The sequence below is a fragment of the Colius striatus genome, chromosome 9, assembly GCF_028858725.1.
Source record: "Colius striatus isolate bColStr4 chromosome 9, bColStr4.1.hap1, whole genome shotgun sequence".
Taxonomy (NCBI): domain Eukaryota; kingdom Metazoa; phylum Chordata; class Aves; order Coliiformes; family Coliidae; genus Colius; species Colius striatus.
Window position 1 is genome coordinate 25,535,252 of NC_084767.1, and position 16,525 is coordinate 25,551,776.

A 16,525-nucleotide genomic window follows, 5' to 3' on the forward strand; every position below is an offset into this window, starting at 1 on the left:
ACAGAGTGAATGATGACAAGTTAATCAGATCATGTGTTGAGAGGGGCTCCTATGATGTGTACTGTGTTGGAAGAAAGGGAACAGCGTGACCCAAAGCTTGATCTGAAGCTTCTTTCCTGCAGAAAATATTGATTTAGGCAACTGTGCTGCAGCCCAAGAAAGCATTTGAGTACATGATCAGCCTCCTGCCATCCCTTCGATTAGATCTGGAAATGCACAGGAGCTTTGTGGTTAACTGTGTGCTTAATAATTACCATTATTTGTGAGATCAGGGCCTTATTTGCTGTTTGGCACAGCAAGTCTGGTTAGGTTTTGGTCTTTGGCACCCGGTGACAGGGCTCAGTGGTGAAGACGTGTTTGCTTATATTTGTGTAGCAGCCTTAGTCCCTTGCAGTTGGCTGTACGTGGGTACCAGTAGCCTCCAATCTATATTATCAGTCATGGCAGAAACACAGAGGCCTCCTGCAAGGTGTGGTTAAAAGCACGACTCTGTTATTGGCACAGCGAGACCAGTTTGCAGTAAATTGGGCCATTTAGTTTTACCTCAATTGATATTGAGTAAGAAAAGCTTCTTGAAGGGATGGAAGATCACTGACTCCCCTACTATGCACTTACTGGGATTTGACATTGCTTACTGGAAATGGATGTTCGTTCCTGAACACACTGTAACAAGGGAAGGACTTTTTGGGTATTTTTGTAGTTGTTCAGATTCTGAAACTGTGATTGATTATTTGACGAATTGTCAAATGTCCTCAGAGCTTGAACATGTTCACTTCCTCTGCCATGTAGCAGTCTCCTCTGGCTTTCAGTGGTTTTCTCTTTCTCCCCCTTTTCCTTCTCAGAGCTTTAAGTCTGGGCCTGCTCTTATCTCATGTAGCTTTGGGCTGTCTAAGGGTTTTGGGGTTTGGTTTTTGGGGTTTTTTTGTTCCTTGGCTGTACAGTCTGTTTACATATTTTTGTACTCAATTGTAGTTTTATATTAAAAACAGGAAAAAGAAAAAAATAATTGATTTGAGGAAAAAAAAAATTAAGGTACGTATCCTTTGTAACATTTTAAAGATCTAGGGTACCTTCCGAGATGACTCCACAGTGATGTAATTATAATACTGTATATTTGCCTTCCTTTTTAGTTGGTTTTATTTTCTGGTTGTATTTTTTTTTCCTAAAATGTATATCTTTTTATGAGAAACTGGAAACTTTTAATGCAAATGTTTAGAAATATTTACAATTGTAAAGTAAAAAAAATATAATTTTTTTTTCCTGTTGGAAGAAAATGCTTTAAAAAAAGTTTTACTACTGTTGTATTCCAGGGTGGGGGTTACCAACCCCAAATTTGCTTCTTATGCTTCGTTCTTGGATCCTGCTTTCTAAACATTGCTCTTTGCAGACATAGATGATTTGCTTTTATTAGTTTAAAAAAAATCACCAACAAAACCACCATTTTGGGTTATCTTTCTGTTAAAGTGCAATACTTTCCCTGACGTCTTATTACTGTGTAGTGGTTTCTTGTTTCTTTCCCCAGTCCACACCAATTAGTGAAACAAAATACTCTTAAATACATTCAAAGATCAGGTTTGAGTAAATTAACCAATGGTGAGAAACTATAAGGTAAGGGTAAAGTTAACTCCTGCTTTTATTTGACATTGAAACACGTTCAGGGTATGAATTGAGGACATACCTGTTCTTGCCTCTTCCTTTTCTAATTGCAGCTTTCTTTTCAAGAAAAGCACTTAATATTGATGTTTCTTAAAAATAAGAAAAAAAAAAAAAAAACAGGTCTTTTGGTCTGATCCAAAACCCACTCAGTGAGGACTCTTGTTGACTTCGGTAATGGATTTTGGATTACGCCTAATCTCTTGGCTAGGGCAAAAGTGCCATTTACTCTAATGGCAGAGATTTGCCTGTATAAGAATTACAGGACTTCTGTGTCCTTTATCTACCTGAGAGACCAGAAAAGCTTCTTTAGAGTTGTCCTTGTCTTATATAAGTTTAGATGGGTCTTGTTTTACATATCATACATATTTATATATAGTGTATTTTTAATGCCTCTTTTTTGCCCTCAGTAGACCGAAGCCTCTGTTCTGTAAATATGTATTTAGGTACGTAATTAAAAAAAATAAAATCCTGTTGAGATTTCTTTGAAAGGCAGTTACTGCGCATGCACAGTAGCCACTTTTGTCTTTAAAATTTGTATTTAAGGTATTTCTTAGTAACAACAAATTCTTATAACAGCGAAGGGTGAGGAAACTGTATTCCATTCTGATTGATTGCCAAAATTATTTCCCAGAATCATGTATTTAAGTTCAAGAAGAAAAATGCATTTGGTGAGTGACTGTCACCATTGCCCATGGGTTCACATTCCTTGAGCCAAATTCTTGAAACCTCTTGTTGCTCAGGTACTCCCAGAAATGGGGGCTGCACTGAAGCAGTGGGATCATAGCTAAGCACGCGCTGTTCTGTGAGCATAATTTCAGATTCTCGGGTCTAACCCATTTGTCATGGCATCTTCCCTGACTCATACCGAGTTGCACTCTCCCCACTTCAGTGCTGTTTTCCTGAAGCAAGATGAGTGAGTAATCTGGCAAATGACCACTTTTCTCTCAGATTACAAACTTGTAATTCTGTGACAGATGTTTTGAGCTCAAATCAAGGATTTTTTTTCAATTAAAAAAAAAAATGAAAATCAGAAAAATCTGAGTTTATTCCAAAAGCCAGTGAAGATAGTGGGAACTGCCCCATTGCTTTACATGGTCGTTGGATCATGCTCTTGTAAAAGGAGTTCAGAGATTATTACTATGGCAGTGGTGCATGTGAGCAACCCTAATGTAAACCTGTATTCCCCTGCTAAAGAAGTTTTGCCGCTATAGACTGAACTTGGGACTTGGTTTGTTTTTTTTTTTCTTTAGTATACATGCATACATATGGTTCCACATCTGTATGTGTGTACTTCGTATATGTGTGAGTGTTGTACAGCCATTTGAGAGTGTGAGTCTGTATGTGTGTATAAATAAAAGAAGCTGCAGAAACTTTGTAATACTTTGTGAAAAGGATTATATTATAAAGGTTTGTACTGTCTTGAGTGCACAGCTACTGGAATAAATGTAGGGAATCTCAGGAACAAGCATATAATTTGTCCAAGAATTATTTCTTCTCAGAAGTGTAAGTGCAGTTTTTAATTCTGTATATTATTTAATATTTTACCAATAAAAATAAACTTCTGACACAAAAGGGTTTTCCATTCAAGCTTTCTGGAAACATTGCTGTACACGTACACTTTTCTTTCTTCCAGCAGGAAGCACGCACGGCGATTTGGCGCCTCAAAGGAATTACATTTCTACCTGATAAAAAAATCCTATTTTTTATTGGAATCCACTTTTGATATTCATTGGAGATAATGACGTTCTTTTCATCAGTTTCAGTGTGAGATACAGAAGTATTCTCCCAATAGATAATGGTGGCATCAGTGGCCTGCCACTTGGTCTATCATGCTTTTAAAATGAGTTAGTGGTCCAAGGTCCAACTTTTTTCTGGAAAACACTTGGACTGCATAGCAATACCTTTAAACCTTTCCCTCAGCATGGGTTCCCCTGAGTTCCATTTTGTCATATCCAGAGGTGATCTTCCCAGTAGGGATTTATTGGGTAGTTCACATCACCTAACTTGTTCTTTCTTTCGTAACGCAGCTATCAATCTGGTAACATTCACAGTACAACCTCTTCAGAATAAAAGGAAGATCTCATGAAGCCTCTTAAGGTGTTTGTTGTTTGTCTTAAGAATCTCTTGTAAATTCTTGGGTAAAGATTAACCAGCCTCTCCCTATAATAAAAGTGTTCATTATTGACATGAGAATGGAAACTCCTTAAGATATCATCTGAATAAAACTTATCTTCCTTTGAGTCATGTGTGATGTATGTGGTCTCTGAGGAATGCTTCTGTCCAATGAGCAGTATTTCCTCTGTTGTCTTTTGCTCAGGGTTGCCAGATTACTGGTTTTGTGTCAAAAGACACAAGATTCAGCTAATGGGACAGTCCGAATATTTAATGCAAGGAGGAGAAATTATGTTGTACCATTGCAAGACAGAAATGACTGGCTTGACTGACTGAAGATCCTGTCCCAAAACTTACTTGAGAGGGTCATGCTTTTCTCATTGACTCTAGGTAAGGGTCTGAGGAGATGAGAGGATTGCTCATAGGCAGAAACTAAACAACTGATGATCATTAAGGCTGCTCAACCATTTGCAAGAGTGAGATTCTCTGCGTGGCCTCATGTTAAGGAAAAGAGTCTTAGAAATCTCCTGGACCTGGTTCAGGGCCAATGTGTTGTTTGTGCTTGTTGAAGTGTCTAGGTGAGAGTCACACCATGGTGTACCGTTTCCGTTTTCTGTAGATCACTCTGTCATCAGTTGCAAGGAAAGGACAGATTGACCTCATCTGTTCAATGCTATCTAGGCAACAGAGAGTTGTGTCTAATCCTTTCCCTGCATCATGTTTGCTGGGAAACTCTTGCTCTATTGAAAGTAGCCTTTTCCTGCTATAGATATTTAAAAATTAGTCCAGTGACTAGTCTCTGCATATGCTGTCATTGTAGAGTCTCAGTTTGGTCTATGGGAGGCAACAAATTTTGATTACAAAATTTTTCATCGTTTTCTCTGTTACTGGGTAAAATGATGTGACTGCAGCAGGTCTTTTAAACTGCAGCATCACCCCTCATGTTAATCAACTGTATCAAACTGGTAGCTGAGTGAGTGACGTGTATCTGATATACCTGTCTCGCACCCTGCCATTAAGCTGAAGTTCCCCTTGTCACCAAGAAGCAGTGACAGCAAAAGTGAATTTTCAGCAGCACATTCTGACAAGTACTTTACCAAAACAAATATAATTTTCCCAGTTAATAAAGATTGTTATGTTAGTTCCTGGCTTTCACTTCCGTGGTGCTCATATTTCTATTGTTTATGCAGTACTTTCAAGAAATTAATAAAGCTTCATCTGAGGATGAATTTGTGTCTTTGAAACATGGTGAATCAAAGTACGTTCTTCTCCATCTCTGTGCTCATGTGTCAAATTCCAGCCCTCCAATGAATCATTTCCCATCAAGACACCACAGAATATATAACAGAACCGTGTTAAGGGGAGGCAACGTTAGGCCCTCAGAAATCACATTATGAAACTCAATAATCAAGGCACTAAAAATAAATTTTGCTTGGATAGCAGTTTGAACGTACTTGATTTTCTTTTTTTCTTTTTAGTCAATCCTAATGTAGTTAGTCTTCAATAAACCCAGCTTTATCCTTCTGCCCTTCAGCGCTTATTTTTGTCTCTTCTTGGTGTATTGTATAAGCATGTCATAATTTCCAGCATGCAATTATCAGTGTTTATTTTTTTTTCACAGCAGAGTACCTTAGGAGCCACAATGACTCCTGGATTCAATGAAATATGAGTTGAAGGGATTACTGTGTAAGTACTCTGGTCACTTAATTTTAAGGCTAAGAATGAAAGCTCTTTTCAAAGGAATATGCTCGTGAGATAGTCTCTGTGTGTCCAATTAATTCCTGGTACAGAGATTAGGGTTGGAGTCCCAGAATATGACATTTCCCAGGGATTTCTCTTCATGGAGAAACCAAGCTTTTCTAATGAGACTATATAAATTCTCAATATTATCTTATTATTTTTCATTAATCTGTGCACACCAGTCCGCCTCCACACACTGTAATTCCATGTTACCACTCATGTTCACATTAAAATAGGAACAGATTATTCAAGACTCCCACACAAATCATGAACCTCTATCCCTTCTGATGTGTCATTGGACATCCCTGGGATGGAGAAACCTCTCCCCTAGGCAAGAAGAAGTCTTTAACCCTGGCAACCCAGCCATTCAGAGTTCAATACCTATTTTTATTCCTGGCAAACACTTCTCTGGGATCCAGCATCTGAACCCAGATGAAACTAGCCTGTCAAAACTGATTTTTAACAGAAAATTGCTTTTCAATGAACCCATTCTCCATGGAGAGTGTCTGCTTTTCATAGATTTTGGAGGATTTGGGGATTTTCCTTCTCAATAAGGAAGTCTGAAACTCTAAACCCTCTGAAGGTTTCTGGATTATTTTGTTTGGTTTCAAGCAGAACTACTTCCTTGCCCTCAACTCCTGTTTTCATATTAGTTCAAATAATGTCAAGACAGTATTTGCTGCTCTTTCCCATTATTTTTGTTACTTTTCCCATTTCAGACTGCCTGTGTGTAGTTTATAGGGTGTGGTGAGGAATGTAAATTATTATTTTCATGTAGGTGTGGTAGCTATTCAGTTGTAAATCCTGTTTTCAATCCTTCTGACTATTTTATTTGTGATCTGTAATATTGATCAGTCTTCAGGGCAGAGAGCACTGCAATCTATCAGGAGCAGGGACTTTTATTCCTTGCTAAAATAAAGCATTCAAAGCACTCCCAGAAATCTCTGAGATGGAAAAAGAAGAGACTGCGCTTGAAGCCTTTCTCTCTTTTTTCTGACTCTTTGAAATGAGTAGAGGAATTTGTTTCTGCGGTTGATTTGTTTTTATCAGTTAGTTGCAAAATCTGACCAGCCTCCCTTTTCAAATTCATCTCCCATGATAGCCTGCCACTGGCTGTCTCTTGATAACCGACTTTAAAAAAAACAAGTTTAAAGGTTTGCCTCTGAATGTGATTCATGATGGTGAAGAGACAGGACTAATCTACAAAAGAGAGCTCTGCGGTTGCTGTGGACTCAAGTAAAGTTGTCAAACTGTTTTCAGTTCCACGTCAGCCGAAGCAGACATGCCTGAAACACAGCTGTATTTTCACAAAAGCTGTGAAGAAGCATTTTGGCAGCCTGCTGTCACTGGTATCACAGGTGCTCTGGCTCTCCAAAACTGTTTTCTGAACCAGTCTCAAGAAAGACCAGCTGCTGTATAAGTCACAGGGGGATACATCTCCTATAGGGCCAGGTCCCCAGCTACTACAAATCTGTGTGGCCTGAGGAGCCTTACTGTACCTAAGCTGATTTAGACTGTTTCTCTGTGAGACGAGAGTGCTCTTCTGAGCTCTCTGTGCTGCTGTGTGTGCTCTTACAGATGTGTGTATCCTCTCACATGTACCTGTTATGATGATAGCCATTATAACCACCAAAATGGTGATTTTGAGATGACATCTGCCTGTATTAGTGCAACTTGACTTCCAGTTGCCAGTTCCATCTATATGACATTTATGCATAAATCCAGGCATCTGAGAGTACAATCATTGCAGATTTATTTTTTGTTAATCTTATTTTTTTATGCCTGCCTTGAGGTTTGTAGAGTCCTTGTACCTAACGTTGTGACTAGTATCAGTCATTGTCATTTCCTTATCCATTAAAATCGTTATCAGTCATTTCATTATCCATGAAAACTGAAGTTTAGATGTCACAAACTGCATACTTACAACTGATGGCCACACTTGACCATTTTGGCCAGTATACTATGAAAAGCATAGAATATAGCTGTCCTTGGATACCTCTGTATATTGTTATCTATCAATGGCTTACCTCGACACAACCTAAGTCCTACCAGTTTGAAAAGCTTCAACTTTTACCGAAGGGACAGGAACGTGTAGTGTTTGGGTGATGGTTGTGTTTTCCAAGCAGTAAACACAGGGTTTGGATACCTGCAGTACAGACTGAGGGTTATGCTGCTGCTGTGTGGCCATGATAAGGCATTTAAAGTGCTTTTTCTTGGGAGCTCTTTTTAAAAATTAATTTCTTCCGTCAAACATTCTCTGTATTTGCCTTCAATTTTCCTCTCCTTTCTCCCAGTAAAAAAACAGAACTTATCAGTAGACATTAGAACATAGCGAGATTTGAATCAGTCCAGGTTAATATTGATTATTTGTGTTACATTAGTTCTTAGAAGCCCTTCAGAGCTAGGTGGTGTTCTAGCACAGAGCAAAAATAGGTCCTAGCCAGCACTAATGGTTTTATCATCTAAATATAAAAAAAACTAAGATTTTTCTCATTTTCAGAAGTCCAAAGATATTTTTTAATGCTGTTCTGAGTCCTTTATTTGTCAAAGCATGGAAATCGGACTTGGAGACAGTATTCAAGTAACTGTCCCTCTAACATTTTGCAGCTTCTTACATACAGAGAAACAGATCCTTGTGTTCTGATGAATGACTTTTCAAGTATTTGTGGAGCAGTGAGCTGTGCTTATATTTATGCACTGCACTTTAACTCTGTGTTTAGCTGACCTCTGAGGATTGTCTGAGCCCCTGTTTTTCAGAATACAGCCCCTTTCCTTATAAATATGACCAGCATTGCTGGTTCTTGATGTCTGATCTGAAGCTGAGATGTACTAAAACACGTGTTGGCCAAATAAGTCCAGCTACCCAACTGACATCCTAATCTTTATTGTCCTGTCACAGATCTGCCTCATCTGTGAACCTTACTGGCTCTATTTCTCTGGGGTTTGGGTTGTTTTTTTTTTTCTTGATCTTTTGATAAGATATTAATTGATCTGGGTCAAGACCAGCTCTACCTGGGACCTTGCTAGAAACACTGCAGCTGGATAGTATCCTATTTGCAGTTCCTACAGAAAACTCTTTGATACATAGGTGGGCTGTGATCTGTTTAATATGTGAGCATTGATTTGATTTGATTTTTTTTCTCCAGAGAGGGGAGAAACAATATCAATAGGATTCCATTTTTATGCTTATCATATCTGCTGGAAAGGAAGTTTTTAAGATTAAGCTGATGTGATGCACCCTGTACAAGACATTTGAACTGTTCACAGGAGATAACTATGTAACAGATGAAAGGTGAGAGACTTTCTGGGTTTGATATAGGCTCAGTCATAAAAGAAAACCTAGGCTCTCAAAGAAGAAATGGTTTTGAAGATAACATCACTACCCAGTTCATTCAGCTTCACGTGAAATTGCTGATGTGACCTCTGGCTCTCATGTACTGCCAAATTCAGATGACCACAATACTGCCCACATACTTCATTTCATTGTAGGTATTCCTGTGTTGCCAAGACTTCTTTGAGGCCCAGACTGTTAATAGGGAAAGCTTTGCTGTTATTTCAGGCTTATCTGTGCATGTCTGAGCTAGGCTGAATAAACCACGAATGACCTTTCTCATGTTTTTTTTATCTTTAGTCAATTGCCCCATTCTGTTACCAAGCTTACACAGCATTAGAATCTCTAACTTGAAGTTTCTGTTTGGGGAAAAATGATGGTGGAATAAGACAAATGGTGATTTTATAGCACTATAGGTCTCCCACTGCTGCATTCTCCAGGTACCCTCTAATTTGTCATTTCTGGGCCTTTGTACTACTTGGCTTCTCCCATTCCACACTGGACCAAAGAAAGGGCTTAGGGCACAATATCACGTATCTATCTCGGGAGGTAGTCCGCAACAGCTATTTTGGGCTATTTACCCACATAGAGAAGCTCTAGTGTTTATCTCGATGGAACAAAAGTCAGGCCTGTTCTTCTAGATAAAATGCTTTCCCCTCCAACTGCCTGATGGCTTATCTCTGGTCTTGCAGCATCGCTCATAACCCTTCTCCTGACCCACTTAACTTTCTACTTCGAGCAGAACTGGAGTGGGGGCAGGGAGACTTGATTAATGAATAATATTCACTTTCTTTTAATGTGAAAAACTCTTCAAGTGCTTCATGCTCACATAATTAGGAGAAAAATCTCTATTCTTAATCAGATGATGAATTATCTATGGGCAAAGCTAGAATGTATTTCTAGTGCATTTGGTTCATAGAAATGAATGGGTTTTAAGCATTTTTGAGAATCTACTAACAAAGAAAAGAACTTAAATATCATAATTTGACGCTTCTCACCTTGTTTTCTTTGCCTGTTTAAACAAACAAACCAAACGAATTGAAATCTGTTATCTCTTTTCCATATCCATAGCAGTTTCTATGAAATCAATAACAAGCATAGCAATCTATTAGTGTTCACTTTTTGAGCTTCAAAAAAAAAAAAGATAAGGACCATATATAGGTAGACAAGGCAGTGAATGGGATGTCTTTTAAGTTTCAGTTTCAGTCCAGTGGCAGATATACCCAACGAAAGCTTGTTGTTGGTTAATTTATTTGGAATTAATCAGATGCTTTTGTGTCATTTCCTAAGGAATGGTTGTCTATCAGAATATTTTTGTCACCTGGATCTGATTGATGTTAATTCAAGTAGTTTCTCGAAAAGCCAGCACATGTGCAGTTAAGCACAATTCAGTCCAGTTTCCTATTGTGACTATTAATTTTTGTGAAGGCCTCCACTCTTCATGGTATGGCAGGGACTGCTCAGAAATCTGCGCACAAACAAATCCAGCAGTGTGACAGAGACAATCCTGTTCAAATGTAACCACTGAATAAGTCTGGCAAAACAAGGAAGGATAAAAATTCAGGCAGTTGTGGGTGAGATTATTAAATATTGGGACTCTGGACCGTCCAGGACAGACTGCTGGGGAGGTCCAAGCAAATCAGGTCATGAATTTCTCCACAGGGCACGCAGGCTTTCTCATTCTTGCATGTACCTTCATTGCTTCCATTACTCATGTGAAGCGTCACTGTTAACACTGACTCCTTCCCAGGGACAATTTCAGCATGTCACCTTTGATTTTATTTTTTTTCCCCATGCATTCATTCATAGGTGGACAAGAAAATGAAACTTGCTTTACTTAGCCAGTGTGGAGGTGTGATTTCATATGCTGGCATATGAAGTTGCAGCCACGCGTCACAAATTTTTGATTGTCACCTCCCATGTTCTCACTATTCCCTATCAGGTTAAAGTTAATTCATTGCTAATCACTCACTCCACCCAGATGATAACACATATTCTTCCACTGACAAAGCACTACCTGATGTTTCATTTGGGAAGGATGGAGAGAGGGAAAAATGAAACCTGACAGTTGCCCTGTGAACTAGTATAATTAATGTATCCCATATGTGACATTTAATTTAAACAATATTCATAACAAAGCTAGCTCTGGTCAGAACATTTGTTCTCTAGGTATTGCAGTGTAATTTTGTCTATACAAGAGAGCAGAAAGAAAGGAGTCAAATATTCCTTTCTGAGTTAGTATGGGATCTAGCACTCCCAGCTCTCAGTGGGGCAAGTTGGCATTAACACTGTGCAAATCAGTCTTGTTAAAGAGTAACTATCTCCTGTGTGCCATTGCTGAAAATACTTTTGGTAGCTGTGTCCTGAGTCAAGATGGAGTTTCTGAATCACAGAACAGTTGAGGTTGGCTGAGACCTTGAAAGATCACCTGATCCAGCCCTCTCCTTAAGCAGAGTCACCTAAAGCAGGTTACCCACAGCTGTCCACATCTGGGTTTTGAACATCTCTAAGCACTACAACCTCTCTGAGCAACCTATGCAAGTGTTTGACCACTCTCACAGTTACAAATGTGTATTTCTTGTGCAGAGATCATGGTGGCATTGGGAAACAGGATGCCCATGTGGAGCAAGGCAGGGTGTTGCACACGCCAGCCGGATAAGATCAGGGCAGAGCTCCATTTTCGGTTGGCGCCAGTTGCTGGGCTCTGCTCCCTGCTTGCAGCACGTATAGCGACGGGGAGCTGCCTTATCTACCGGCCCTGAGCAAGGAAGCCTCAAACCACAGCTGGGAACATTTTGAAACAGATTTTTGTCACCCCAGAGGAAACATCATAGGGGAATAACAGGCCCTTGTAGCTGTAAACCAGCGATGACAAGATAAAGGCACCCAACTCGTCCTTTGTAGATATCTAATAGTACAACAGCAACTGATTTTAATCCCTTTATTTCAGGATGGGAAGGAACAGAGACATTTCTATCAGCTTTTCTGACTCTTTTGGATTCAAAATGTGTTGATACACCTATTTTTTTTAACATGTATAGATATGTAGGAGACATGGGAGTCTGTATGCATATACAGAAAAGTGGGACGTTCTAAGATGATGATTTTGGTACGGAGTTGGAGGAAACAAAAAACACCGAAGTCAAAACAAGAATTCCTACTGTGTTGAGTGGAGCATCTCAGATACCACTCAGAGTCTGGAGATGCAGCACTGAAGGCTTTGCTGAACTTGATTGACTTCTGAGCTCAAACCAAATTTACAGAATTAAATTTTGACCAAAGGCAGTTCCTTTCTTTACTGAAAGGATGCTTTATGCTTGCAGAGGAGTTCCAGAAAAAATGTAGACCGTTGAAAATGCCCAGAGAAGGCCAAACATGGTTCAGAAAGGCTTCTTCAGAAAACAAATCAGGTTAATCTAGCAATTGTTATCAGGTAACTGATAGCTGTCACTGCTGTCCTCATTAAAATAATGCACCAAGTGTTAAATGTCTGTGGAGAAGTGAGGGGAGGGAAGCCAGAAAATCGCCCACAGGTGGAATAGGATTACATAAAAAGTTGTATTTCAAGTAAAATTGATTTGCTTTACTCCCAAATAAGCACTTGAATCACCATGAATCAATACTAAAGCAATCAATAAAAGTATCTCAATTTAGTCTAGTTTAAAGTCTACTTCAAAAGAGAACCAAAAGTAGGCTCTTGGAAAGTATTTTAATACATGGATACATTAAATACTGCTGTTGGGTAAATTCAGATGATCCTGGATATGGGTATCCATAACACAGAACGAAAACAGACAGTAGAAATATAAAAGCAAAGAAACTGTTAGTGCTGATTTCTTGGAAAATGTCAAAAATAGTGGTGGGAGAAGCGGTGGTGTTCAAGTCCTAGCAGCAGCTGTTTGTATTGCCGCTGTTTGCCCTGTGCTTCTGAGCGGTAAGAGACAGCTCAGACTCCAGCAATGCCAAATAATGGTATTTTATTTAACTTTAACATTTTTACCAATAAATTAGAATTATGTCTTGTTTTTCGTCAAAACTTAGTCATCTCTGACACACCTGGCACCACTTCTGTTTTGAAAAAGGTGGTATTGTTTCCCAAATTGTAATGACAACTGAATTCTTTGAAGTGTAATTGTGGCCTACGTTAATCTGGTTTTTACAGTGGCTTTTTAATGTCAATTTGTGTCAGTGCACGTTTCTGCTCGGTTTGCAATCTGTGCCACCCAAAAAAAAGAGGAAGTTAACGTGAAAGCCAACTTAAAGCTGGACTAATTAAAAGGTCAAATATATTATTAAGCATTAAAATTCTGAGAAGTCCTTGTTGTGCAGGAGATTGTAACAAGAAGAGGAAACTGCACAGCATGAGTGATCTCTCATGATAAAGATCTGGTGAGCAGAGAAGAGCAGAGGAAGTGGAGCATGTGTGATGATTCCTGTTACAAGACATGGCCCCTCCTTCTCCTTCCCATCAGATAATGTACTCAGGGCTTTGGCTGAAATATGCTGGAATTTAGTTAGACTTAGAAACAATTTTACTTTTTTGCTTATTTCATCAAGCAAGTGGGAACTTTTCTTTTTATAGTTACAGAAAGCCGTCTGAGGCTGAAGTTGGTGGATCCCAATGAAGCATCTGCTTCCCCTCTGCCTGTCAGGGTGTCTGAAGCCTGACCTAGAAGCGGTTGGTGCCTTGTCTTTACAGAATCACCATCCCTGTAGCATGTGTCATTCAGACACCTATTTTCTGACACCTGGGATGGAACTACTAGCGCTGTCCTATTTTGCCCCCAAACAGGTCTGTACCCAATTGCCAGGGCTGGCAACAAGTAGAGCTACAAGCAAAGACTCCATTTCAGCTCCTCTTTTGAAAAACTTTCAAGACTTTGAAGCCCCTGTTGTTACTGTAGTGCTTCAGTAGATTTGCTGTAGTTAGACACATCACCTGAGGGATGCATAAAAGTTGGTTAAATGTTCTCCAATATAAAGAAATTATTATTCCTGTCACTTAGTACAATCTGCTGCATGCCTCCACCATGGAAGGTTGGGTTTTGTGTCGCTTAGAGATTAACCTCTGCTTTAATCCATGGGCAAACCTGATGAACTAGGCAAAAGTGATAGAGATCAACTGATGTCCATCTGTATAGTAGCTGTAGCTCATCCAATAACTTACAGAGGCCAAGCCTCAGAGCATGGAGTGAGATAGTACCATGCGCTTCAGACACTCTGCCTCAGACTGGACCTGGGCTCAGTTCTGCAGATGATAACTGAACTTCCTTGCCCGATGAGGACACCAACCAGTTTATAAGCAGGATTATCTTCCCTGCACCAGGACACGTTGGGTTTGCTAGTGGGGTTTTGCAGCCCTGCTGTGTTGCAGAGCACCCAAGAAGGGAGGGAGGGCCATTGGTCTTTCTTTTATTTGTTAGCCCTGATGTAGGCACAAGAACACAAGCAAGCAAATTGAGGAGAGGAGGAAAGCAGTCAAATTTCACACAGATCACCCAACAGCCTTGGGTGATTAATAGCTGAGAACTGTTCATGCCAGACTGGATGGAGTTTGCTGATTCACCCATGCATACAATTTCAGTGGGGGTCGAGAAGAGGTGATGGCATGGCAATATATGATGAAAGACATTAGGGAAAGCAAGGAGCAAAAGGAAAAAGCTTTTATTTGCTCAGAGAAGAGAGGAATCACCTCATGCATTGCATTTGGAAAGTGCTGGTATATGTACAAAGTCGCTGGCACAATGCAGGAAACTGTGTTAGTTTAGGGAAGTATTTGACATGAATAACAGCATTCTAAAACTTGATTGACACAAACAAACAAACAAACAAAAAGAGGTGAAAAAGTGTGTCCAGGACCTTCCCTTCCCCCGCAAGTTTTTATCTAGCTCCAATAAGAAGTTAGAAGCACAGAATCGTAGAGGTGAAATAGACTTGAGGGAGACCAGGAAATCTAACACCACCACACAGAGACAAGAAAAAAGTTTAATGGTCATGGTAAAAAAAAACAAATCAGGATATTATTTATTTTAGCAGTCTTATCTGCAGGGAAAATGTACTGTGCAAGGGCAACAAGGCCTATATTCACCCTATACCTGCTCAGGCCACCTTTGCAGGTGGAAACAGTAAATCCTGGCAGCTCCCCAGTTCTCTGTTCCTGTGGTTTGTGTTTCCCCATCGCATCCCAGAAAGCATTGCTGCTGCAGGACAAGAGAGGTGAAATCATCTGCCTAGCCCTTGGGTGAGGTTTGTATTGGAGCTGAGATGCACAAGGGTTGGGATAACAGAAACAGGTACTTTCAAGTGCTGTCTTGCTAATTATTCATCACTCATCAAAATAACTACAAAAAATAATTTTGCAGATTGTATCAGAACAGTTTGTGGTTGGCTTGAACTGGTCCTTTATTTTTTTTTTTACCATGACCATTAAACTTTTTTCTTGTCTCTGTGTGGTGGTGTGAGACTTCCTGGTCTCTGGGGACTGAAACATGCAGCATTTTTAAAGGCCTGTGATTTTAAAAAATTTTGATGTAGAAGGGTTTTTTTCATTTCCGTCTTCCCTTCACAATTACCACAGAAGGAAAAAAACCCCACAACGAAAAGCCTAATAGATGCCTGTTGTTTTGCTTCCTTTCATAGAATCATAGAATCATAGATGTTTTTATTTCTCCTTGTAGATTGCTACCTAGTCTTTTCACTGCCTTTGGAGATGCTAGCAAAGAAGCAAAAGGAGAAATGAAATCCTGGTGGTGTAATATTTTCCAGATTTATCTACATTTTGTTTTGTGGAGCTGAAAAGGAAAATCTCAAATCAAACCCTGAGATGCTTCAGTTTCAAGCCTTGAAATACTATTCTAACCCTCTTGCAAGCACTTTAGGACAGACGCTGTCTTGCCATGTGCGTAGACAGCAAAGAAATGATCCTTTTCTGATCATACTATGAGAACCCCTGACATTACACTGCCCTAACTGCCATGCAGCTAGTTGAAAGATCCACGTGATTTAATAATTTTCCCAAAAAGAAAGAGTTTCTTTTTACGTCCTTCAGATGCCTTTCTGGTGAGGGCTGGGTTTAGGTCAAGAACCTGCCTCTGGTTTCAAGTGACAGCTTGTCAGGCAGGATTTTTTTTTCTTTCTTTTTTTTTTGCTTCATGGATGAATGATTGGCCTAATTCAGGAATTCTAAAATTATTATTATTCTCTCTGGGCATGAGAAACACACCTGTAATTTCCCACGGAATATGCTTTGTGGCAGAAAAATCACATTCCCTCCCATGCCGATGCATGAAATGTATCCTTATGTAAAGAGTAGCTTTGCTCATCTGTTTATTGCTCCACAGCCGTATGTAAACGCTTGGCGTGTTTGTTTGTGTGCCGGCGGTTAATGCTCATTAGGCAGAGAGACTAATAGCACTGCCTGGAGCCAAGCAAAGTGGAAGGCAGTTGCCTTATGAATTCCTCAGCTTGATTTGGCAGGTGTGGGTGGTACTTAACCTGTAGCACCCCTGCTGCTCCTCTTGCCAGTGTCTGTGCCAGTGTTGACTGTGTGAGCTTATGCTGCAGCCGGGGATGGCCTTATGAACAGCATCTGCCTGCATAAAAGGCACTGATGACTGGGGTGTGGGAGAGATGGGCTGCTGCTTTATAAGAGAGACTGGGGGAGCCACCCCAGAGGTCTCACTCTGC